General features: G+C 40.1%; 1 protein-coding gene across 6 annotated transcripts in view; it reads right to left on the minus strand.

The window, feature by feature from the left end:
* NCKAP5 (NCK associated protein 5) overlaps window positions 1-27,173 on the minus strand; it is a 957,082-nt gene that overhangs the window by 684,741 nt on the left and 245,168 nt on the right. Inside the window, exon 1 of one of the 6 annotated variants that reach the window (XM_062185818.1) lies at window positions 1,716-1,798. The exons of the other annotated variants lie outside the window; for them this stretch is intronic. The gene's annotated coding sequence lies outside the window, so the exon portion shown is untranslated. Of the gene's footprint in view, window positions 1-1,715; window positions 1,799-27,173 lie in introns of those variants that run through there. 6 annotated transcript variants of the gene reach the window in all.

Here is a 27,173-nt window from a genome sequence, read left to right on the forward strand (position 1 = left end):
ACGGGAGACCAGGAAGAAGCACCTGGCTTTTAGCTTCGGATCGGCACAGCGCTGGCCATAACAGCCATTTGGGGAGTGAACCAACAGAAGGAAGACCTCTCTCTCTTTCTCTCTCTCTCACTGTCTCTAACTCTACCTGTCAAATAAATTAAAAAAAAAAAAAAAAAAAGAAGAAGAAGCTGGGCCAGATCCATGATCACCAAAGGTTAGCAAGCACAAACATCATCTGCAAGGCTTGTTAAACCACCAATTGTTAGATCCCACCACAGAGTTGCTGGTACATAGCGGATAGACCTTTAATCAGCTCCCAGGTTGACGTCAATTCTAATGCAGATGTTGTCACTCTAGGGCCAACTTTAAAAACTTTGCTTATGCAAAGAAAAGCCTAATATTCTATACATGTAGATTAATTGCAAATAATTGTCCACACATTTATACATCTATTTGCCCAGCTGTCTATTTGGTCAAAAACAATTACTACCAGTGTGTTTACAGGTAGTGACCAGTTTGGTTACAAGTGGGAAAAATGAATCATTGATACGATTTATTGGTATGACAATTTTCTTTCACTCAATTTCTGCGACAATGTAAAACTAGGAAAAGCGAATTACATCAAAGAAAGTATCTGAAAATTAACAATGTCTGGCAGAAGGGAAGAACTCAGCAGACATTAGCTACATGCGTCACTGAAAGGCAATCCATATATCATAAATCTCCTATTCACACCTAAGTTTATCTTACCGCTTGCGAGCATTTTCCCTATTTAAGCATTTTGGACTTTTCCTTGTTCTCTTGCTTAAGATGACAGTAATGGCTGAATCAAGATAATGCAGAATAAGGGGTGTGGTAGATTTATGAGAAGGACAGGAGGATTACAAAGGCTTCTTAACAGGATGAGAGCCCTTGTCTATACTCTTGAGGAACGGTGGTTTTTCTACTTAGTCCTTGTTGAATTATTTAGTGGAGTTAACCTTGTGATTATAAAATAAATTTAAAGTACGTCGCTGTAAAAATTAAAAAGAAAAACAAAGGAAAGAGAAAGGAGGGTGGGAACAAAGCAGGGTAGAGTGGGAAGAATCATTATGCTCTTAAAACTGCATATGAGTTACATGAAATGTGTTCCCTTTCTGTAATTCTATTAAATAAAACACACCCGAGTTGAGCTCTCACAAGAGCCAGCAGGATCTCGAGGCACATTTTTCTCCTGTATCGCCTCACTCCTTGGCATATGGCTGGAACAGGCCACAGGAAGCAGCAAAATAAATGGACAGAACCAGCACGATTGCTTGGAGAATATGGCCGAGAGATAAGATATCTTCACTGCCCAGGCCCAAATCACCTTTGCAATATTCTAATGCTCTGTGGATACACATCATCCACTCACCTCTAGCTTTTTTTTTTTTTTTTTTTTTTTCTCCTATAAGACCACAGCTTTGGACTGAGCTGAATTCAGTATGGTAAGTGTCTGTCCTAGTGATGGTCTGGCATCAGCAGTTTCAATTTGCCCAAGAAACTTCTCTGGGAGGAGGCACAAAGTCACCCTCGTGATGATGAGATAGAGTCTGCACTCCACATAGAAATCTTGATGACTTCCAGCTTCAGCTTCTAAAAGTGCCTACCCGCGCACATATCCTTTGACCCCAGGAGGTGTCCAAGCTACAGCAAACGTTTGAAACAGACTTCATGAAGGCTGGGCTGCAGGGAACTCCACTTACCTCTCCCTGGACAAACCAGGCTTACTGTGCCAACAGATGCACTCCACCGCCAGGCACGGCTCAAAGCAGAGCTACACCCTCCTTGGAGAGCACAGAAAGTCTGAACAGCATTTAGGTTTCTCTGAGGTAAAACTGACTCACTCAGATTTTTTTTTTTAAATATTTACTTGGAATTACACAAAAAATATTTTAAAGGATCTTTTTCTCAGAAGTAGGAAAGTCTGTTTTACAGCTGGCTGACTCAGACAGAACAGCCAGAAAAGCTACTGGAAAATTCCAGGCTCTCTCTGGCTTCCGCGGTTGTGCTGCGGGAAGAGGTGCTTCTAAAACCAACATGGACAATACTGCACAAGAAGTTGCCAGAACTTCTAATAAAGTCTTCACTTGGGTATCACACAGGTGACCTGAATTTAGCCAAATAAAGAGACTGCTGCAGAGTCACAGCGGAGCCTCAGTTGTAATTAATACGAAAAAACAAGACATATGTAAGTACTTTAAAAAGTTGGTGGAAAATGCTTATGAAAAAACTGTACGATTTAAAAATGTTTTGCACCAAAGCAAATTTTTTTTTAATTTCATATTCTAGGAACTTTTTGAAGTACTGGCATATGTCAGTTTCCTTAATAATGTCTTTTCTTTTTTTTTTTTTTGTTTTGTTTTGTTTTTATTTATTTCATAAATGTGAATTTACAAAGTGCAACTTTTGTATTGTTGTGGCTATATGTCAAGTACTTTTTAAACAATTTATTTTATTTTATTTTATTTTATTTTAAAGGCAGAGAGATATTGATCTCCCATCTAGTTCACTCCCCAAATTCTCCAACAGCCAGGGCAGGATAAAGCTAAACCAGGAGCCCCAGGACTCAACACAAGTGCCCATGTGGTGGAAATCCCTCACCTGCGGCCACCCAGGGTGTACATTAGCAGGAAGCTGGAATGCAGACTCAAACCTAGGCACTCTGATATGGGATGTGGGCATCCCAAGTAGCAGCTTAACCGCTCCACCAAATGCTCACTCCAAGTCAAGCACTTTTAAGATTTCTTTAACTATTCACTGGGTGGATACTTGGATTAGTGGTTAAGACACTGGTTAAAACACCTGTATCCCAGCCTCCCATACTGGAGTGCTTAGGTTCAAGTTCCAGTTCCAGTTCCAGCTCCCGACTCCAGCTTTCTGATAATGCAGACCCTGGAAAGTGGTAGTAATGGTTCAAGCAGTGGATTGAGTACCAGGCTTCTAACTTTGGCCTTGGTTCAGGTTCATTGTAGGATCTGGGGAGCAAACCAGTGGATGGAAGCTCTCTAGCTACCCCTCAAATAAATAAGTTGAAAAAGTCATTCACTAAGAAAATTCAGCTGAGCAGCCTTCATATGCAGTGCTAAGAACTCCTGAATATGATGGTGATGAAAACAGACAAAGGCACCTTCCATCATTGTCATAGTTCACCTTTACCGCTACCTGGGAGTGACAGACACACCGTTATTTTACAAATGCAGAACTACGGCTTGAACAAATAATCCACTTTAAAGCCACTGTAATCCATAAGCTGTACTTTGGAAATTTATATTTGTGAAATAAAAGTTTAAAAAAAAACATATAATCCACTTCATCAACCAAACACAGCTGGTATGGGAGAGAGCCAGAGAAATTCTAACCAGGACTTTGTGTGCTCTTGCCTTTTGGGAGGGATGCATCTGAATATGCTTATGAAGACAGCATTGATATACCCCCCACAGTGTCAATATTAGGCTGATAATAAGATATTCCTCTAATAGAAACCAGTCTTCCTTCTGAGTATAGGGCCTTCAAGATGATGCTTCCTGAGGGATTTTCATATACTATAACTTAATTCTGTTACTTCAACCCTAGCCTCCCTTAAGCATTGCATTCCTTTTTCTTCCTTCTTTTCATTTATTTATTTTTTAATTTATTTGACACATAGAGTTAGATAGTGAGAAAGAGAGACAGAGAGAAAGTCTTCCCTCCATTGGTTCACCCCACAAATGGCCACCACAGCCAGAGCTATGCTGATCCGAAGCCAGGAGCCAGGTGCTTCTTCCTGGTCTCCTATGCAGGTGCAGGGGCGCAAGCACCTGGGCCATCCTCCACTGCCTTCCCGGGTCACAGCAGACAGCTTGACTGGAAGAGGAGCAACCGGGACTAGAACCCGACGCCCATATGGGATGCTGGCGCTGCAGGTGGAGGATTAACCAAGTGAGCCATGTTGCCAGACCCAAGATTTAAGATTCTTGATTGAGTTGCCTTTTAGAACATGTGGAGATGCCAACTGATTGACTTGAAAGACAAGAGTAATGGCATTCTGTTATTAAAGTGGGTATGCAGAATTGGGGATATGTCCATGGAGGAAGTGGGAATTAAGAACATAAAACTAAGAACATAAAAGTAAGCAGCTTTTGAGGCCTCTGATTGCAGATGAAGTTAAAGATCACAGCTTACTACTGCCCATTGGCTCTACCAGTCTGTCTAAATCATTTGAGAAAGCCATCAATAGTTCACTATGTGTTGGGGAATTTTGTGTTGGAAAAATTGTGGAGAGATGAGGAGGGTAGATGAGAGATGAGGATGGTCACAGGAAGCAATCAGAGTAATGAGGCTTTTCTGGGTTGAACAAGTAAACATCTTCTCTGTGAGTCTTAGCCTACAGCTTTGGCATTTGTTAGAGCTACCATCACATATTTCCATTTGGCTTCCTTTCATCTTAAAAATGCCTCCAAATACCCTTCACTTTTACTTGATTTCATCAATAAAATACCGCTGATGCCATGTGCTACAATTGATAAAGGTGAAACAACCCCAAAGGGACATCACTACAGACCCAGTCTGGATCCTTCCCTTCACCAATACAATTAATAAATGGGTAAAGTCATGCAGCTCTCTAACTTGTACTGGGCAGGGAGACCTTTTTATAGATGGATTTCTCAATACTTATGGCACAGGAACAGCAACAACTCAGATGCCCTTGAATGAAAAATAACAAAGCCAGCACAGAGCTTGTCGGTCAGTTGGGGACAATGAGGACAGGGGCCCTGAAGTACAAGATCTCAGTTCTACCTTCTCTCAGAGACCTAATCCACCTGTTCATTGGAAATATTTTACAGGTGCCTGGAATTACATTTATTAGTAGGAAGAAACCCATCATTCCATGCCCCATCTTCACTGATGTCTGTCCCACTTCTGATAACCTCTGATCCATGCCATCACCCACAACAGGAGATGTAATGACGACTCATCAACTCATCCTTCTCTTCTGTCTGGAGTCAACAGGACCCTAGATATACAAAGCAAATACTCCAAAGTGTCAGCACTGCCTGAGAACTTCTTTGATATGCATTCTTAAGTCCTACCTCAGTCCCACTGAATCAGAATCTAAACCAGAACCTGCTTCCAACAAATTCCAAGTTGATGCCGTTGCTGCTGCTGCTGGAACAGGAATTACATTCTGAGTAGAAAAGGTTTTAAAAACTCCCTGGTTTCTAACCCTATTGATCATCAAGTTCATTGGAGAAATTTTTTTTTTTTTTTTGACAGGCAGAGTGGATAGTGAGAGAGAGAGACAGAGAGAAAGGTCTTCCTTTTTGCCGTTGGTTCACCCTCCAATGGCCGCTGCGGCCAGTGCATCGTGCCGATCCGAAGCCAGGAGCCAGGTGCTTCTCCTGGTCTCCCATGCAGGTGCAGGGCCCAAGGACTTGGGCCATCCTCCACTGCCTTCCTGGGCCACAGCAGAGAGCTGACCTGGAAGAGGGGCAACCGGGATAGAATCTGGCGCCCCAACCGGGTCTAGAACCTGGTGTGCCGGCGCCGCAAGGTGGAGGATTAGCCTGTTAAGCCACGGCGCCGGCCTATTGGAGAAATTCTTAAAACTACCTACTTCTGAACACGACTTAAAGCCATCTGAATCAGAATCTCCACAAACAGAACTTGGGTATTTACCAGGCCACCCAGGTGATTCTTGAGGATAAGCAAAAAAGGAAAACACTGGAAATTTAACTTTTGAGTTCCAGGCCTTGCTTTCAGCTGCTGACGCTTACCTGACCTGAATTTGTTGCTTAACAGATGGAACTACATTACTTCTCCCTCTGGGGTTATTTCTGTTTCCTTTTTCGCCCTCCCTAAGGCTTTCAAACAAATGCTATGTCCTCAGCATCTGGAACTGTTTTTTACCTTTTCACTGTATTGTTAGGTAAGAAAATACCTCAGAAGGGTTGAAAGCACAATTCTAGACGAAGGTATTTGGCAATACTGCTTAGTATTTTCTGTGTTTTAAAGACAAATATGTAGATAGTTGGTCCTGGTTGTGCTTCAGGTTATAGTCCTAATGTACTGATTGGTTTGAGTAAATGGGTATTTTTCCTTTATGGATTCACAAAATATAAGAACAGTACTAGTAATGGAACAAGTACTAAGTAGCATTTGCTAAGGTTTTCCACAGTTTTTAAACTGGCAAATATATTTAGTAAAGTTACCTAAAATTTTTAGTCTTTGGAAAGTACTTAAATATTTTTCCTTCCTTTGCCCTATATTCTTCTTAAGTCAACATGGATTTTAACAGCTGAAGTACTCCCCTTTTGAGAACCAATAGTAAACACACAGACTAACTCTTCTCATTGGGGTGCAGTAAGGCATTGCTGTCATATCACATGGGGGGGGGAGAGTGATAACTGGCAACTAGTGGGTAGAAGCCAATGAGGCTGCTAAAGATTCAGGCCAACCTCCAACAATAATTATCCAGCCCCAAATCATGCCCATGTTGAGAAACTGATGTAGAACAAATGCTGTGCACATCCTTGGAGCTCAGTGATTAGTAATCTGCCCTCCACCTACAATCACATGGTCCAAGTTTATCCAGTTGGAAATATCGAAATTTGAAGCAATGATCCCCCAAAGCTGTATTCTTTTCATACCAACATGCTGCCTCCCACAGGCCAGAATACTCTAGCAATCTTTTCATGATGATCCAAAGGGAGTGCTGCAAATTTCAACTTCTTTCTAAGTCTCCAAATTCTCTGGATATTCACTGTCATTATACCAGTGTCAAGTGGAAAATAGTGGGATGACACTTGGGTGAGTGTAGGAAGTATAATATACAGAGGCTAGACACGAATGAAGATTGTCCTCTATCTGGTTTTAAACAGAACTACTGAGCTCTGTGACAATCAAGACAGCTAAAACAACATGTAAAATACCCAAAACTGAACTGCATATGCAGAACTGGAAGTAGGTTGAAAATGGTCAACAATTTCTGACTAGCTTTGCCACCAGATACACTCCTGGAATCTCTGTAGCCTGGACAGTCCTTGACATACCTTGATAACCAAAGTGTTGTGTACTTAAGAACACTAAATAATAAACATATAATAGAAACATGGGGGGAAGTATCAGAGACTGTGAACTCCACTATGACGTGTTGGTAACACAAAGTAAAAGCCACTAACCCACTCAGTGATGTCTACAGATCCATCTACAAGTGAAAAATCATATATAAGTATTATTTGAAGGGTAGACTAGATGCAGAAGTTCTTGTTTAATTTAAAATGAACTTGCATTTCAACCTCAGATGAGCAGTTCTGAAATATTAAATGCTGGAAAAGTTTGTGGAAAGAAAAATGTGCTCACAATTCTCAACAATATGAGAATTCTCTTCTCATAGGTGGCCCACAATCTTAGGACAAATAATTAAATATATCCTTTATGTGGAAATAACCTGTAGTTACTCTGAACCTCCTGTTATAAAGAAAAAGAGAGATAATAAAAATGAATTTGTCTTAAGAAATCATTTTGAATTTCTTATAACTTTTCCTTTGCTTACATCAGCTGTTCATTTTTCTCTATTAAGCTTTCAGAATTTTCCACCAAGTAGCTGAAGAAGCATTAGAAGAAGGAACACTTGATCTGTTCCATCCAGGTTTGGTTCTGCCTTGCTTCCTCTCCTCATTGGTTACCCTTATCTCATACTTCATAGACCTCTTAGGAGACAGGGACCATCCAGGAGACAGCCACAGGGACAGCAGAAGGAAGGAAGGCCTAGGGAATGTTTTTAAAAAGAAGAGAGAGTACCAAGTACCTCATAGATTTCCAGTTGATCTAGACATACACAAAGGACCTCTAGGTAGAATTTACCTACCAGAGAAATCATCAGTTTTCATAATGAACAGCCAAGTGCTGGGATGGGCTTTTGGCACAGTAGTCAAAATGCTGCTTGGGACTCCTGCATCCCATATCAGAGTGTCTGGGTTCAGTCCCAGTTCGACTTCCAATTCCGGTTTCCTGCCCATGCACACCTAGGAGGCACCAGCTTATGGTTCAGGAAACTGGGTGTTTGCCATCTATGTGGGAGATCTAAATTAAGTCCCTGAATCCTGGGCATTTGGAGAGTGAATGGAAAGTCTCTCTATCTCTGTTTCTCTCTGTGTGTGCCTCTTTGCTTTCAAATACAAAAAAAAAAAACAAAAACAAAAACAACAACAACAACAAAAAAACTTAAAAATGAACAGCCAAGTGTTAAAAAATCAAATACCTTGGAATAAATTTAACGAAGGATGTCAAAGATATCTACAATGAGAATTTAAAAATATTGAAGAAATAAATAGAAGAAACACAAAAAATGGAAAAGATCTTCCATGTTCATGAATTGGAAGAATCAATATCATCAAAATGTCCATTCATCTGAAAGCAATTTACAGATTCAATGTGATACCAATCAAAATACCAAAGACAATTCTTCTCAGATCTGAAAAAAATGATGCTGAAATTCATATGGAGAAACAGGAGACCTTGAATAGCTAAAGCAATCTTATACAACAGAAACAAAACTGGAGGCATCACAATAACAGATTTCAAGACATACTACAAGGCAGTTATAATCAAAACAGCCTGGTAGTGGCACAAAAATAGATGGATAGACCAATGGAACAGAATAGAAACATCAGGAATCAATCCAAACATTTACAACCAACTTAAATTTGACCAAAGAGCTAAAACCAATCCCTGGAGATTGAAGCAAGGATAGTCTCTTCAACAAATGGTGCTGGGAAAACTGGATTTTTACATGCAGAAGTATAAAGCAAGACCCCTACCTTACACCTTACACAAAAATCCACTCAACATGGATTAAAGATCTAAATCTATGACCTGACACCATCAAATTATTAGAGAACATTGGGGAAACCCTGCAAGACATTGGCACAGGCAGTTATTCAAAAAGACCCCAGAGGCACAGGCATTCAAAGCCAGAATTAACAAATGGGATTACAACTAATTGAGAAGTTTCTGTATGGAAAAAGAAACACTCAGGAAAGTGAAGAGGCAACTGACAGCATGGGAGAAATTATTTGCAAACTACATAATTGATAAAGGATTAATAATCAAATCTACAATGAGATCAAGAAACTCCACAACAACACAACAAACAACCCAGTTAAGAGGTGGGCCAAGGACTTTAATAGGCATTTTTCAAAAGAGGAAATACAAATGGCCAACAGACACCTGAAAAAATATTCGGGATCACTAGCCATCAGGGAAATGCAAATCAAAACCACAATGAGGTTTCACCTCACCCCAACTAGAATGGCTTTCATACACAAATCAACAAACAACAAATGCTGGAAGGGATGTGAGGAAAAAAGTACCCCAATTCAATGTTGGTGGGAATGTAAACTAGTAAAGCCACTATGGAAGACAGTATGGAGATACCTCAAAAATCTGAACATAGACCTATAATATGACCCAGCCATTCCACTCCCGGGAATGGGATTTTCCCAGGGGAAATTAAATCAGTAAATGAAAGAGTTATCTGTACCTCCATGTTTATTGCAGCTCAATTTCCAATAGCTTAGACATGGAATCAACCTAAATACTCATCAGCCAAAGACTGAATAAAGAAATATGTACACTATGGGATACTACACAGAGGTTTAAAAAAAAAAAAAAAAGGAAATCCAGTTATTTGAAACAAAATGGAAAACATCATACTTTGTAAAATAAGCCAGTCCCAAAGGGACAAATACCATATGTTCTCCTTGATCTGTGAGAACTAATAGAGCACCTAAAAGGAAATCTGTAGAAGTGCCTGACTTGTGGAGAGAAACATGTAAAATACCCAATGGCAGGAATAAGCAACCTGTACAAATGAATAAGATTAAGCTTTAGGAGATTACATATAAAATTTGGATTCATGGGGGAATTGTAGTTTGGTTTTTCTTTCCTCTTTTATTTTTTTAAAGATTTATTTTACTTATTTGAAAGAGTTATAGAGAGAGGTAGAGACAGAGAGAGAGGTCTTCCATCCACTTGTTCATTCCTCAGATGGCAGCAATGTCTGGAGCTATGCCGATCCTAAGCCTGGAGCCAGGAGCTTCTCTGGGTTTCCTACCTGGGTGCAGGGGTCCAAGGATTTGGGCCACCTTCCACAGCTATCCCAGGCTATAGCAGAGAGCTGAATTGGAAGAGGAGCAGCTGGGACTAGAACCGGTGCCCATATGGGATGCCAGTGCTTCAGGCCATGGCTTTAACCCGCTGCACTTCAGCTTGGCCCCCGAGGAACAGTTTCATTTTCTTTGTTTTTTCTTTTTTTTCCCTTCATACTATTTGTTGACTCTTCAGTTAACACAGAGTTAATCATGTGTATAAAGTCAACTGAAAATAGATTTTTGGAGCCAGCACTGTGGCGCAGTGGGTTAATCCTCCACCTGTGGCACCGGCTTCCCATATGAGCACTGGCTCTAGTCCCAGCTGCTTCAGTTCCAATCCAGCTCACTGCTGTGGCCTGGGAAAGCAGTGGAAGATGGCCCAAGTCCTTGGGCCCCTGCACCTGCAGGGGAGACCCAGAAGAAGCTCATGGGTCCCAGCTTCAAATCAGCCCAGCTCCTGCCATTGCAGTCATTTGGGGAGTGAACTGGCAAATGGAAGATCTCTTTCTCTCTGTCTCTATCTCTCGCTGTCTGTAACTCTACCTGTTAAATAAATAAATAAATGAAAACTTAAACAAAAAGAAAATAGATCTCAGTAAAAAATAAAAGTGTGAATAAGAGAGGGAGGAGGAAGTTTATAATTGTAAAGTTGTATAGTTCTGCATACATTCCTATGGATGTAACTTCTAAGGGTACAATTTAAAAACTTGTCATGGGAATCCAAATCCCATTAAGCTTGGTGCTGAAAACGCCATCTTAAGTGTTAAAGTGAACATATAGATAGGATTAAGTGTTTAAGGGATCGTATAAATAGAATTGAGTGCCTGGTAATAATAATCCATAGAATTAAAAATGAGAGAATGTTCCAACATGGGAAGCAGACCACACAGTAGACTCATAAAATGACAATCACTTTAAGTAACACTCTGACCTAAGAATCAGCCCTAATGCTTCCCAATTCGGCTAAAAAGCCTGTGAGAGCATTGTAGGAATGGAAAGCCAAGACACTGTGGCAAAAAGTGTTCTATAGGAAGGATCTCTGTGAATGAGACCCCAGCAGAAAGAAATGGCCATCAAAGAAGGATGTACTTTTCTCTAAGAGGAGAGAACTTTCACTTTGCTTATGGCCTTGTCCAAATACTGACAGAATTTGTGGACTCAAAAGGCTTCCATAGCCTAGGCAGCTCATGTCAAGAGCCTCAGGTGGTCACTGACGTCATATATATGAGTGCTGATTGTTAAATTAACAACAGGAGCCAATGTGCACTAACTTCCCATGCAAGACCTCTGTCTTCAGTGAGTTGTATTATGAGAATTAACAATAAAACTATTTTTCAAACAGTTTTTGTGTGTGTGTGTGCATGTGCAAATTGTTGAAATTTTTACTTAGTATAGAGTTGGTCTTCTTTGTACAAAGTTAATTGAAAATAAATCTTAATGGAGAATGGGATTGGCAAGGGGAGAGGGAGGAAGAGGAGGGGTAGGAGTATGGGTGGGAGGGCAGGTATGGTGGGAAGAATAACTATATTCCTAAAGCTGTACTTATGAAATTTGTATTCCTTAAAAAGTAAATAAATAAATAAATAGAAAATAGATTTTAAAAGAAGAAAAAATAATAAATCTGACAAAAGGGGAAGGACTGAGAGAAGGGCAGGGTGTTTGGCAACAGGATGGCAAGATAGACTGAACAAATGAGCAAAACTCTGGAACTGTCAAAAATTCAGTTAGACGTGAAGGGAGAATACCTGCGTGATGGCACACCAATGATTAACTTATTGATTCATTTACTCAATCTAATGTTGAGACAGATCGTGTGCATTTTGTAACTCCCGAACTCTGCAGTACATGGGAAGCCCTAAGGATAAAGGACCCCCACATACTGTCCTCCCAATGTGAAACAAACAAACAAGCAAATGGTCAGCACAGCCTTTTCTCTTCTAGCTTCATGATGTCACCAGTGGGGTCTTTTGAAAATAGGGTTCTGAAATATTCTTCCGGCTTGTGGGTTTGACACAGGCCTTAGGAATTTAAGTTCCTCAGGAGGGCAGCATTGTGGCATTGCTGGTTATGACGCTGCCTGAGACAGTTCAAGTCCTGGCTCCTCCACTTGTGTTGCAGCTTTCTGCTAACGCACCTGGGAAAAGCAGTGGGAGATGACCGAAGTGCTTGGGCCCCTGTCACTTATGTGGGAGACCTGAGTGAAGCTCCTGGACCCTGGCTTCAGTTTGGTGTAGCACTGGCCATTGTGGCCATATGGGGAGGAAACTGGTATATAGAAGATCTCTCCTTATCTTTCTTTCCCTGTAACTCTTTCAAATAAATAAATAAATCTTGTTTTAAAAAAAAAAAAAAGCTCCTCAGAAACTCCTGAGAAGCCTTTTTCCTGAGAGCTCAGGGCTAAAATACTATGAGAATTAGAGAGAGTGTAATACTCAGGCGTGGTTTCCCACATTTGGGAGCAGATAAGGGAAAGAAAAGCATATTTTTAAAAATTTTTATTTAGTGAATGCACTTTTACATAGATACAACTTTAGGAATATAGTGGTTCTTTCCCCCATGTCCCTCCCCTCCTAGCTCCCATCACACCTCCCATTTCCTCTCCCATCTCCTTCTTCATTATGATTCATTTTTAGTATGACTTTAGATACAGAGGACCAACTCTATGCTAATCACAGACTTCAACAATCTGCACCCACACCCACACACAACATATAGAGTACCATTTAGGGAGAGAATTTGCAGTCGATTTTCATGTTCCCTACATGGGAAGCAAGTGCACCGTGACTACTGTTGTTCCTTTAACAATTAACACTCTTTTTTTATGACATCAGTGATCATCCGAGGCTCTTGCCATGGGCTGCCAAGGCTATGGAAGCCTTTTGTGACCACAGACTCGATTGGTATTTGGACACAGCCATAAGCAAAGTGGATGTTTTCTTCTCACTTCAGAGAAGAGTGTCTCCTTCTTTGATGATGCAGAAAAGCATATTTTTTTCTTTTACTAAATGTATCAACAATTAAATTTTTAAAATAACCTACAATTTGTTGCCTTTAAAACAAAATGCTGTGGCAATCATATAAGGAAATCTCTATTAACAAAAAGAACTAGTTTTTCAGCCTCTTAATTGTAACTTTATTTGTTATATAACTTTCTCTAACATACAGGATCAGTACTAGCTAAAAATCATTGAGGACCCACTATGTCAAACATACATTTATGGTTATTAACTCATTTGACACATACACAGGCATACACACACACATACAGTGGGACATGCATTGCTATTATTTTATGAACAAAGGAACAATGTGGATGAATATGTATGCACAAGTATGTATAAGTACAACATTTTTTAAATCCCAACTATCCTTGACTGCTACAGACATTTTTACAATCTAATTAATATTCTTCTATTGTGCCAATGAAGAACTGAATATAAATACTTGTACTCCTCCTTTTTTGGCTGGCAGTACATGGTAGTTAAAACCACCTTTGAGGAAAGGGTAAAAGATGAATAGCAAGTGCTTGATGAATTCCTCTGAAGTTTTACATGATTAAGTGCATCGTCTATGACTTACTCAGCAACTTTGAGCCAATAAAACATATCAAAATCTGTCAATTAGCATTTCTGTCTTCTCTCCTGACACAGCTCAATGGCATCTGCAAAATGCAATTTCTAATCTGGAGCTCTTTGACGTTTTCTATTTTGTCCTGTGTCTCTCTTGTTGCTCCCATGATGACTGACAGCAGCAGCAGCAGTGTGTTCTACTCCACGGTGGCAAATGCATTACCTGCTGCTGGAAGGAAAGCCATTACTCTGTCCTCACTAAATCTCAGGGGCTGCAGAAGTGCCGTTGTCCCACTTGGGTGTATAAACAGCCAACCCAGTATCTGTTTTAAGTGGCTGCACCTTTGGGACAGCAGCTAGACTGCAAGATGACGTCACCTGAGGAGCCCATTAGAGGTACTTCTCAGTGACTCTGACTCCTCAGTAGAGGAAGCACATCACAGTCCCACACACAAAGTCACAAGCAGTGACCAGGAAGATGACATGTTGACTTTCCCCCTCTGATCCACTGGTTTGAGAACAGCAGCCTTTGTATCGTGGGCTGTTCCTGGAATAGGTTTCCAGGGTGGAAGTGGATGCTATTTATGCAAGTGTCAGGAATTCTGCTTTCTCCTCTCCCACGCAGCTATATTTATATATTCACAGGGTGACCCTGTGAGTCTAACACCAACATCTCTAAATGATCCAGACAGGAGATTCCAGGTGATAAAGAAAATTGTGTTCTCAGAGAAACTTCAGTCACCCTGGAGTTGGCATCTAATGTGGACATCTTCATTGTTCTTAAGCTTCAGTGTCGAGTGGCCTGATGAAAATGTGCTCAATATGTCCTCCTGAGTTATTTTCTTTAATGCACCTTTGCTTCATTGTGCTAAGGAAATTGCCTTGTAAACAAATCAAACACCAAGAAACAACCTCTTCTAAATAAATATGACAAGCCTTCAGTAACTACCCCATGCACTGAATTAACCAGAGTCAGGCTGAACATCCCATTTTTAGAAGAAAAATCCAATGTTCAAGACTGTATGATTATTTTAGCTAAAACAACACATTTTAGTGCTTTTCCTGGAGTCACTTGTAGCAATGGCCCAGGTTCTTATACAGAGAATGGCTTATTTTAAAAAAGATTTATTTATTTATTTGAAAGAGTTACACAGAGAGAGAAGGAGAAGCAGAGAGAGAGAGAGAGAGAGAGAGAGAGATCTTCCATCCACTGGTTCACTCTCCAGTTGGCTGCAATAGCCAGAGCTGCACCGATCCGAACCCAGGAACCAGGAGCTTCTTGCAGGTCTCCCACACAGGTGCAGGGGCCCAAGGTCTTGGGCCATCTTCTACTGCTTTTCCAGGCCATAGCAGAGAACTGGATCGGAAGTGGAGCAGCCGGGATTCGAACTGGCACCCATGTGGGTTGCTGGCACTGCGAGGGACGGCTTTATCTGCTATGCCACAGTGCCAGCCCCGAGAATGGCTTTTTAGACTACTGATCCTGAAGCTATAATCATTCAGTCATCATATAAACATACTATTTGTTGGCATGCTCATGCTTAAGGTCAGAACATTTTTTTACAATTTTTTTTCTATGATAATTAAAGACTTATGGATTTTTGGGCTAATGATGAAGAAGCAAGAACTTTATATGTACCCATACACCCTTGACCTCCAATATTCTGTAGTAAAAAATGTAAGCGCTTCCTTTACCCTGCTTATTTTTTCCACTATTTGTGTCAAGGGGAGCTATTAAGCATTCACTCATTTCCCAGATGGGTGACCTGAGGTGGGAGATTAAAGGATTGTTCAGAGTGAGCCGGCCCATCCACACCCAATGCACACACCTCCTGAGTGAATCTATCTCTGTAGAAGAGTACCACTTGATACCACTTCTTCCCAAGCTTCTCTTTGAGGTTGCTAAAAACAGAACTTCTATTATACAGCAGTGGGATTCCTTGCTAGGTCTTTTTTGAAATAATTATGAACCTAAAATTCACCATTGGTTCTCTGAATGTTCCTTTCATGTTCCCTGGCAGAATGAACACAAAATCACTGCAAAGTCTTTTCAGAGTTCGTTCAAAAATGCAATTTCTATTTCTCTGACTAGCAGCTAAAGGAGTTTCATAGGCAATAGGAAGTTAATTCATTTCAGAGCTGCTCCCAGCGGGGGGTGGGGAGGGCAAAATCTAAGGATCAGAATGCTTAGGTCCTTTGCCTTTAGATAAGTCCCGAGATCCTGGAGTTTGAAGAAGTCATCGCTCAGTATATTCTACACTGGAAGAGCAAAACCCATGAAGTCACTCAGGGTTGAATTTGGGGCCCAGTTTGGGACCTTGAATCCATAACCAATAAGCATTAATGCTCCTTCTTTCTTCCCATGACTAGAATAAAGCATGGCATTGATAAATTCAACAAATAGACTATATATGCCATGTCCCAGAGAAATACTCACAGATATACACTGGTATAGCCGCTATTCACATTAGCCACATTCTGCCACTCCGGCCACAACCACTGAGTTACCAGTAGAGTCAGGAGTGCTGGCAGTCCAGTACCTTCCCATTTTACAACAACACTTTCCATAGTCAGGGAAAACTTCTGCAATCTCCTTTGTCTCAATTTTTATACTGTGTTTTTTTGGTCACCTATACAGTGAGTGACTACACTGGTGCGGCACAAAACTGGGAGTGATTAAGGTACAAGGAAAGACCTTGCAACCTCCCAGGCTCCCAGGCATGCAGACCTGTGTATATATAAAGCTAGTACAGTGCAGTGTGATAATGCTATTGGAGGCACAGTTTGCTATCAGAAGGAGAGGCAGATGAGGAAGGCTAGTTACCAATTCTTTGAGAGATGTTTTATTTCAGTAATTACTCAAGGGCACTTCAAAAAAGTTTGGAATTAAAAGAAAAGCTTATTGCAGAGCCAAATAATGTTGAAATCCATGCATAGTTCTTTTCATAATATGTATTTTCTCTTAACTTTTTGAAGACCTGTCATACATGTGGAAGCGGATGCTGCCCTCCTTGTCTTCAAAGTCTGATTCTGAAACTGCCTAGTTGTTTAAACTTGGCCAAATCCCTCAGCCACCTTGTGCCTCAGTTTTCTCATTTGTCAAATAGGGCTAATAAAGATGACAATTCCTAATTCATAGAGGTTTTATGAAGGTGATGTAAATTAATTATACTTGAGAATCTGGCACTATATAATGTTAGCCTTTCTCTTAAAAATGGACTTGGCCTAGCAGTGCTCAGGGCAGTGATGGTCAAAATATTTGTCATGAAGGGCACGCCATCCTGGGCACCTTTAAGTTCACATTTTTTTTTTTTGACAGGCAGAGTGGACAGAGACAGAGAGAAAGGTCTTCCTTTGCCATTGGTTCACCCTCCAATGGCCGCCACGGCTGGCACACTGTGCTGATCTGATGGCAGGAGCCAGGTGCTTCTCCTGGTCTCCCATGGGGTGCAGGGCCCAAGCACTTGGGCCATCCTGCACTGCACTCCCTGGCCACAGCAGAGAGCTGGCCTGGAAGAGGGGCAACCGGGACAGAATCCGGCACCCCCACTGGGACTAGAACCCGGTATGCCATGGCCACAAGGCGGAGGATTAGCCTATTGAGCCACGGCGCTGGCCTAGGTTCACATTTTATATAACTGTGTTTTATTTAAGCAATTAGATATTACTATTTCTGTTTTGTAAACAATTGATCATGAGTGGTAACTACTTTGTTTGACCTCCCTTAGCTGGCAAGGGGTAAAGTGGAGATTCCAGTTCAGGACTATCCTGATCCTAAGTTCATGCTTCTCCCATCACTGCACACTACCTTTTTCTATTTCTTAATATTTACACATAAAGATAATTTTTCTTACATTGAGTGCATAGAAGTTAGGCTTTGTTGTCTAGCTGTCCCCCAATCTTAACTGTCCCTTTCAAGACAGATGCTCTTGGTCTTAAAGGTGGAAGAGCAGTACATGGTAATTCAATATGTGGAGCACCAGATGCCTTGCCAGAAAGTAATTAGCAAAATTCCTGAATGAGGGTGTCCCTCACACTGCTGCAGTATAGAAAACAGTTTACTGATGCTAGATCTTCCCTCTTGGTAGGCAGAATCAAGTCTCTGCTGTAAACTGGAGAGGTATCGGAAGCCAAGCCCAAGTCCATTCACCCGAAGACACTCATGAACTTCTCTATGAATGGAAGACGTTTGCTGAGTGCTAATTATGTGACACGAACTGGGCTGTTTTACACAAAATATCTTTCTTCCTTGAGTTTTACATAACCCAATGTTGCATAAGTGTGTCGTCTTCTTCATTTTACAGATGTCTAAACCAAGGCACAGAGCAGAGAAGTAACTTGCCCCGCCTTTCATGGTTTCCGTGGAATGTATCAGTAGAGCTGGGATATGGACACAACTGCAGGCAATCTACTTTCTGAGCTATAATCACTATGGTAGAGCTTCTTCCCTCTCATTCTCAATTCTTCCTATTTGAACATTAATGGATGCTCTATCTGAGATGAGTATATTTCCCCCCTTTGGTTGGACAAACACATGGAAGTGAAGCCCCAATATTATCATTCATATTCAGAGAGTGCTAGAATTCAGTTTTGGAGCTGGATATGTCACCAAAAAAAAGTAATTACACAAAGCCCTTTAATCCTGTACATGTTTCACTTGTACTGTAAATCTCCTTCAATTTAAATTCATCTCTTGTACTATAAAAAATGTGTAAGCTAAGGAACCACTAAAAAGTTAAATAAAAATTTGAGCCTAACGATATATAGATGGTGCACACATATCTTTACTTTTGCATATTCTATGTTGTCATCTAAAAGCCCATTAAAAGCTAAGTTTAAATAATTATTCACTCCTCACATTACTATTGTAGTCAATTACTTATTATGAAAATCATCATAGCCTTTAAGAATTACTTGGATAAGTGAAATAATTAGAACTGATATTTTATTTTCTATTTCAGCTCCAAAAATGGGTTTTATATGCTAATCAGAATATGAAAATTGGGGCATAAATTTATAAGCAAAATGAATGAGTAGTCAGTCTTCACATTTGATACTTTATGCATAATATTCGGTGTTTTTTAAACCATTTTATTCTTTTTCTTAAAGTTCATTTATTTTTGTTTATTTGAAAGAGTGAGAAGGATGGATGGATGGATGAATGGATAGATAGATACATAGATAGATACATAGATAGATATATAGATTAAGTAGATATCTCTCCCACCCACTAGTTCACTACCCAAATGCCAGCAAGAGCCACAGATGGGGCAGGCTGAAGCCAGGAGCCAGGAACTCAATCAAGGTCTCACAAAGAATAGCAGGGAACCAAGTCCTTGAGTCATCATCTGCGGCCTTCCAAGGTACACATTTGGATTGGAGTCAGAGGTTGGACTTGATCCCAGGTACCCTGATATGGGATGTGGGTGTCCCAAGCAGGGGCTTAATCCACTGTGCAACAAAGCCCACACGATAATTTTGCCCTTAAGAACACATTGCTGACCATTAAGTCCATCAGAACTGAGGTAGGTAGATATTTACTCATTTTACAGAATGTCAAGTATCCAATCTTTCAAAAATGAAGAGATATAGAACTTCAGTCAGTACACAGAGTTGTAAAATCACACCTTCTCTCTGTTAAAATAACATTATTTCTTAGAGCTCTAAGAGCAAAGATAGGTAACATTTACTGGATGTCATGAGTATGCCTGACATGATCCTCAATAAAATACAAATATATGTTTTCTCTATTCCATATGGTCATTTCGCAAGGTAGTTATTGCTATTACTATTCTTTTTAAATTTTTTTTAAAATTTTCTTTCTTTTTTGACAGGCAGAATGGACAGTGAGAGAGAGAGAGACAGAGAGAAAGGTCTTCCTTTTGCCGATGGTTCACCCTCCAATGGCCACCGCGGCTGGCGCTCTGCAGCTGGCGCACCACGCTGATCCGAAGCCAGGAGCCAGGTGCTTCTCCTGGTCTCCCATGGGGTGCAGGGCCCAAGCACTTGGGCCATCCTCCACTGCACTCTCAGGCCATAGCAGAGAGCTGGCCTGGAAGAGGGGCAACCGGGACAGAATCCAGCGTCGAGACCAGGACTAGAACCCGGTGTGCCGGCGCCGCAAGACGGAGGATTAGCCTGTTGAGCCACGGTGCTGGCCGCTACTACTATTCTTATAAATAACAAAATAGATGCATAGTAAGATTTTAATTTGTGATCTATAGAATACCTGGCAAGAGGCTGAGTTAGGAGTCAAATTCAATGTGCTGGCTCAAAAGACCATGATTTTTCTTTTCTGTAACTTGACCAAGTGCAAACATTTTAAAGAAACATTTTAATACAAGATTGAACTTCATAGTGATTTCTACCCTTTGGCATGAATGTCTTGGTAATGTTTCAAGTGAAAATGTCCTCATATGGTTTTTACATTGTAGTGAACTGTACAGAGAAATGCATAAAACCATAAGTTGAAGATACATTAGGAGCAAAAGTGCAAGTGATAGTTTCATATTGATTCCTGTAATTCGTGAGTTGCAATAGAGAGGAGAGCAGACACAGCAATCTTCATTCCAGATCTGCTAATGAGAATAGGATAGATTTTGAGTACATTCCCAACAACTCTGGCCCTCAAACATATAATTTGCAGAACGAAGAATTGCACTTTTAAGGTTAACTTCTCTTTTGCTAAAGGAATGGCTGTTCAGGTTGATTCCATCTCTGATGTGACAGGCAGTAGGGTTCACAGACCTCCATTCCTGTGAGTCTCATTGCTCTGGGAGCAGAATAGGCATTCATTCAAAACTGTCACCCCAATTTGTCCCCATGACCCTAGGTGTCTCTTGGAGAGACAGAGGTAGAATTTTAATAATAAAAGCCTGACAAAATCAGCAGATATTTTACAGTTAGATGCATGCTATACAAACAAACTTGCTATGCCATTAGCTAGAATTCAGGCTGCTTCAAACATGCTTTCTGCTCTCTTAACTAGGGTCATTTTGTCATAAAAAATGCAACTTTCAAATGTATCAATATGATGGAAAATTCCCATTTTGCACATAGACTATGCAACCCATATTCAGAATATTTAGATTTTAAAACAATCTCTGCCATTGTTTAACTATATTGCTTGAAATTCATCTAATCTCTGGGCTTTGAGTCCTGATTGGCTTGAGACTTCTCATGTCCTTGATACTCCAAATTCAGAACAACTTGGTTTAAGAGGTAGGTTTGCAGATAGAATAACTAGTAAATAGACACTTAAATGGCTGTGTGATAGAAGTGGGTTCAAATCATGCTAGTACAGAAATAATTTTCCTCACTGTAAACAGCTGAATTTATGCTTCTAATATTCATATGTTCCCACGGTGTTTCAGAATGTGACAATATTTGGAAATAGAATCTTTAAAGAGAAATGTCATGATAACGAAGGGGTCTTTTGGGCAAGTCTAGTCCAACATGACTAGTGTCCTTAAAGAGGAAATCAGGACACTAACCGAGAGAGGCACCAGACATGCCAATGCATGAAAGGTTGAGCATGTGAACACGTGGCAAGGTAATCATCTGCAAGCCAAGGAGAAGTTTTAGAAGAAACCAACAAGGCCTGTACCTTCAGACTTCCAGCTTCCAGAATTGTGAAAAAAAAATAATTTTCTGTTATTTAAGACATTCAATCTGTGCTACTTGTTACAGCAGCCCCAGACAACTAATACACTCACCATACCAATACACTGCCCCCTTGCAGAGTGTGGACCATGCTTATAATGGATTTCATGCTGTGGCCCAGAATGTATTGTCTTAAACAACTCTACTTCTGGAACTAGTAACGTATTCTTTAGATTATAAATCAACACTATTGCATATGCTGCACTCAGATGTTTAAATATACTGTGTAATGGGGCCCAGCGCCGTGGCTCACTGGTTAATCCTCCGCCTGCAGCACCGGTATCCCATATGGTCTCCAGGTTCTAGTCCCAATTGCTCCTCTTTCAGTCCAGCTCTCTGCTGTAGCCCGGGAAGGCAGTGGAGGATGGCCCAAGTGCTTGCGCCCTGCACCCACATGGGAGACCAGAAGGAGGCACCTGCCTCCTGGCTTCAGATCGGAGCAGCACGCCGACCATAGTGGCCATCTGTGGGGTGAACCAATAGAAGGAAGAGCTTTCTCTTTGTCTCTCTCTCACTGTCTACTTCTGTCTGTAAAATTAAAATAGAAAAAAAAAAGAAAAAATATGCTGTGTAACATCAAGTACTTATGTTTGAATCAAATTTCCAAGAAGTCTAGATTTTAATAGTAGGTAAGTAAAAGTAAAGATTCTTGGAACATCTGAAGGAAAAAATAGAATTAGACAGATGTAGTAAACTTTGTTTAAGTCAAATTTCTAAATTTAAATAATTTGGTTAAGAAAAATGTGGGATTTATCAACCCAGGCACTTGGTTTTTAGAGCTGTGAAGTAGTAGAGTCCTAGATATGCAGGGAGAGAAACATACAGTTTTCTAAGGCTGATAATAAAGGTTCTGTAATGTGGGAGTTCAACAAAATACACACCAATTCTGACAAGAATGAATCCTGCTGGGAAAAACACACACATACAACATACTATCACTACATTCTAACTCATTAACAATAGAATAAAGTATGGAAGCATCTAGAACCAGGTCTTGACTCACTTGCTAGCAACCTGAGTAATAAACTCCAGTCTTACAGTGCAGCTCTCATTCTTAGAGATTAAATCCTATTGCACTGTCATTGATCAGTTCTTTTTATTTTCACATCATTACATAAAGATAATACAATGCATAGGATATTCCTCCTCAGTATGTAAGAATGTTGAGGCATAGCTAATTTGCTAAGGCATAAGTCCTGTTGTGGGGTACCATCAAGACTATAAATCAAGCATTCCCTGCTTCAGGCCAGAAATATTTATTCTGTCCTTTGAGACAATGTGCTATGACATAATATTACTGTTTTCTTTAAAATACAAGGCCACTTTCCCATTTGTATGTGATCCTACTACACAGTGAAAAAACAAAGTAATTTCAATAGATTCAGTATAGTCAAATTCTTGAGAATTTAATTATTCATCTTCCTTGTTTTTCTCCTCCCTCATGTCCTTTTCAGCAACAGAAATAAACCAGAAATTGTGTGCATCTTGAAAAATGAATCTGCCAGAGGAGAGATTCTCCTAGAAATAGTGAGGTCTATGGAACTTCTCTTTTGATCTTGAAAAGAACACAAAACTAAGTCACTGGGGGGAAAATCCTAGGAAATAAGTCCCCCGGGGCTGTGAGTCCATGCTTCTGAACTATTTTTAATAAAACATATAAACAGTTGGTTGCACTGGTCTTTAAAAGCCTAGACTTTAAAACAAAAAGAAAAGAATTCCATGATGTGGTGTTTGAGACACTGTGTGTGAAGGGAAGCCCATTGAACAAGTGGGCTGCACTGCCAGAACAAAGATGGAGTAGCCATATTGCAACCAAACCTCATAATACACTTCATGGCAGCCACTGATTTATTCCTACCAAGACAGATGGCTTCTCCTGGATACCAATGGGGAAAAATAATTAAGAAAAGCTAGAGCCAGAGTGAAAAGGATAGGCTGTCTTTGGACAAAGTGATTCTTCAGTTTGTAATTAACAACTGATAAAGTGCCATGCCTTGCAACTTTGGGGAAGAGTAGCATGTTATTTTAAATACTAATCTCATTTTCTTTTCCAGCCACTTTTTCCTAATTCTTGCCCTTCCTGTCCCATCCTGGAAGCAGGCCATACATTTTAGGGAAAATAATTTAGAAGAATATCAATGTATACCAGCTACAATTTCAGTGCACATTGCCAATAATCATGTGGGCTTTTTTTTTTTTTTCCCAGCTTCCTGGAGTTACCAAGCCAACCCTTATTACTGAAATTTTGAAAATCACATTCCCTGGCCAGAAAATTCCATATTTTTAAATTCTACCAGCTGACATTCATATGAAGGATGGCTTTTAGTCGAGCAAAAGGGAAGTATTTGAGAGTTAAATCAGATCATTGCTAAAAGAACTCATTTCCCTTCAAAAGTCCTGTCCTCCTGCCAAACAATTTTGCCAAAGGACCTGATGGTATTTCAAACATTGGAAGTAATAACCTTCTTTTTTTCCTTCTTTCTCTTAATTTCATAAATATTTATTAGCACTTTATTATTTTGCACTAAATTAGATCCTATATAATTGCCAATATTCATTTATTTTGACTTACAAAAATGGCTCTCAATATCCCTGGACAAAATGTGGGGAAAAACAAGATAAGTAAGATATGATACTTGCCCTCCAAGATCTTTATCATGTACTTGACAAGCCAAGGAGAGGTACTCAATGACCCCACTGATAGATCTTAATAAACAGAATTTGAGGGGCATAAAAGAAAGGTAAGGTAATAAGAATTCAGAGTTGTCAATAATCCCTACTTCGAGAGTAAAAAGGGGATTATTTGTGGTTGAAGGGATTCATCTGAATCTTAAAAGTATATTTAGGAGAAGTCACTGTAGCACCTAAGCATTCCACTTCTCATACTGTGTGCCCTTTCATTTCCTTCCCTACCCCAGCCAGCTCCAATCCTCAGAGGCATCACTGTTTACAGACTTCCTAAGGAATGTTGCTAAAATAATTTCACTGGGAGATGATTTCACTGTCATTTCACAGTAAACACTCTAGCTCTTCACAGGTCTTTCTAATGGGATTTATAACATCAATCTCTGATATTTAAAATGTTTGCTTGTTTTCATTTATTTTTTGAAAGGCAAAGCAAGGTTGAGAATGAGAGCAAGAGCTATAACACATGAAAGAGATCTCCCATCTACTGATTCACTCTCCAAATGCCCACAGCCAGGAACCTGGAACTCCAACTGGGTCTCCCATGTGGTGGCAGGGGTCCAAGAATTTCAGCCACTATCTGCTGCCTCCTAGGATGCATTAGCTGGAAGCCAGATTGGAAGCAAAGCAGCCAGGACTCCAGTTAGCACTCTGATATAGGATGACAGCATCACAAGTGGATGCTTACTCTCCTGCACCACCACACCTGACCTAATCTATGACATTTTTAAAAACCATTGTCAATTCCATTAACCTCCATTCACCTCTACAAGAAGTCACTAAGAACACTGGATCAAATGGATGCCTTGTTATTTCCCACAACCACAATCATTTACCCCACAGAAGAAATATTTATTAGGACTTATGAGTGGGCCTTCAAAAAGGTCATGATAAATGCATATTATGAAAAAACTACACATGGATTTCAAAAAAAAATTTGCACCAAAATAAGCTTATCTTCTAATTCCATTTTTTCCACAAACTTTTTGAAATACCCTTGTACATACAACTATAAAGCAAGATAAGAAAAGACAAACTGGATCAGACCCAAAACCTGTCTCTGATTTGTCACTCTGGAAATGAGCAGTAGTTCTCATATTTTTGGATCCACACACTTCAAGGAAATGACCCCTTTCCTTCTCACCAACAAGAACTCCTTCAGGAAATGCTTCTAAGGGCTGGGAAGAGTACGGGGTTCTCTTAGAATACTATAGTGGATTCTCCAGTGGGAGGAGAAACATGTAATTCTTAAAACACTCTCAGGTGATCTTGGTATTTATTTACTCCACCCTCTGGTACATATAATTGAAAATTATTTCTCTCCTGTATATGCACTTCTTCTTGGTATATCACTCAGTGAGTACCCAGGTAACCTCCCTTACTTAAGATTACTATCAATCTTTCATCTAAGAATTTACCTAAATAATTTTAAAGCTATCTAAATTTCACAATATCAGTGTTCAAGTCTCCTCCAAAACTTAACAGCTGTTACCTTACTCAACACTTAAACACAAGAGATTATAATATCTCTTCACCTGTGGTTCTTTCCACCTACACTCTAAATCCCCTGAAGTCAAAGACTATGTTTTTGGTCTTTGCATTTCCAGCATTTGTGACAGGGCCTGGAACTTAACATTATGTAGAACCTCATTAAATTGCCATTTTTGCCACTCGAATGATTGCATATCAACTTCAGAAGATTTAACCTAATATGGTAAGCTATGATTTATGGATGGAGGAATAAAGGGACTTCAAGGAGAAGAAATAGGGAAGGCAAGAAAACTAACATTTGCAGAGGTTTTGATGCAGAGGGCCTGGGGCAGAGCCCAGGATTCTGTATTTTGAACTGATATCACAGATGAGCTTATGCAGATAATCTGCAGATACATTGCAACAAATTCTGTCCTTAGGCACTTAAAGGGAGCAGAAAATACTTCTGGTTAGCAGGAGGCAAGAGACAAGCACATCCCCTAACTCCTCCTTTTCCTATGGACCATCTTTATCCCACCCTGACCTGGTGGTGCAAGTAGAGTCAGAGAACCCTGCACCACCAAGTGGATGACAGACGTAATCAGGGCTTATCCTCTATGCTTTTCTCAAAGGTATATTGTTCTCTGAATAGCTCCTAGCAGTTTTATGTCTATCACACAAGAAGACCCATCCCAAGTACACTATGGTGTTGTCATTTAAATATAGTCACAGTACTGCAAATGTGACTTTCTTAGGAAAAGGATTCTCCCATGTACACAGAGGCAAAAGCAACAAGAGGTAACTGTGTTCTTTGTTTAGGTGCCCACAAAGTATGAGAGCCTAGCGGACTTCCTGACAGATTTCACAGCATTGTGATTAATTAGTGCCTATACCAGACATGCTAGGAAAAGGTCTCCAGAGTGGTTCCCACGGGATGATGTGCCATCTCTTCACGTCAGAGCCGTGAGGAGGCAGGTGGAAGACAATTCTATAACTAGAAGGACGAAATGGCCCTCTCAAGAGGGCTGCCCTCTTGCTAAATCTAAGTTCTCTTGACTTCATCTCAGTTGTACTAAGGGTGAAGGCTTATTCTTGGAAAATCAAACACAAATCATCCAAGGCAATGCAACTCAGATTCAGGTGCAGTGACTGATGGACACGCTGTGCTAATGACTGCATTCATTACAATTTTCACACTGCATCGAGCTAGGCACTGCTCATAAGGGACAGTACATTAAACTTACCATGTTATGTCACTGAACATATCATGCAACATAATGGAGTATCAACACAGTATTCATTATGCATATTTGCCTTAATAGCCACCTTGAAGAATACCAAAAATTTTTGATGTTTAATGTAGATATTTACATGAAAGTAAGAAAAATTTTAAAAGCAGCAAATGAAACATAGTATTCCTGCGAAAGGAAACACATGTATCTGCCCACATTAAAAAAAGAGAAAGAAAAGAAGCTGTGCTCAGAGCAAGCCAGGAATATGAAAAAAAAATGTAAAGCAGAAAAAATAAGTAAGAAATTCTACCCTTTGAAAAATTTTATTTCTGAAAATTGGGATGAGATGACAAAAATCTGATTCACATCCTTCCATCAATCCAATAAACTTGATTGAATGCCAGTTCTTCTAA

The sequence above is a fragment of the Lepus europaeus genome, chromosome 1, assembly GCF_033115175.1.
Source record: "Lepus europaeus isolate LE1 chromosome 1, mLepTim1.pri, whole genome shotgun sequence".
Taxonomy (NCBI): domain Eukaryota; kingdom Metazoa; phylum Chordata; class Mammalia; order Lagomorpha; family Leporidae; genus Lepus; species Lepus europaeus.